We start from the raw sequence: 472 nt of genomic DNA on the forward strand, positions 1-472 counted from the left end.
AGGGAGAATGCTGCCCAGCCTCCGGTCAGGGCCCTGTGAGGCCCTGCAGTGTAGTCGACCTGGATGCAGTGCTTCTCTCCCCACAGTCGCGTCGGTGCGCTGCAACCCGTCACATACGGCGTGGCAACTCCACACGGTGGAGCCTGGAGGACTCGGTGGGGTGCGTAAGCAACGAAGCCATCGAAACAAATCGCGCAGGAGAGAGGCGAGGAGACACAGCGACACAGGGGGCGCACACGCAGACGGGCTCGAGCCAGACGCCAGAGGAGCGAGCAGGAAAGCAGCGCCGCCTCTGCTCCGCTCCACCGTCGCACTCGCTCGTGCCGCCGCGCATTCTCCGGTGCTGCCCCTCGCCTGCAGTCCCGTTCCCGCGTGTATAGGTGTGTATGCGTGTACGCGCCTGCTGTGCTGCACGGCTGCTGCCCGTGCCTGCGTCGTCGCCACAGCCAGCCGCCTCCGCCAGCACACACGC

This window comes from Leishmania donovani, chromosome 34 (assembly GCF_000227135.1).
Source record: "Leishmania donovani BPK282A1 complete genome, chromosome 34".
NCBI classification, from domain to species: Eukaryota; Euglenozoa; class Kinetoplastea; order Trypanosomatida; family Trypanosomatidae; genus Leishmania; species Leishmania donovani.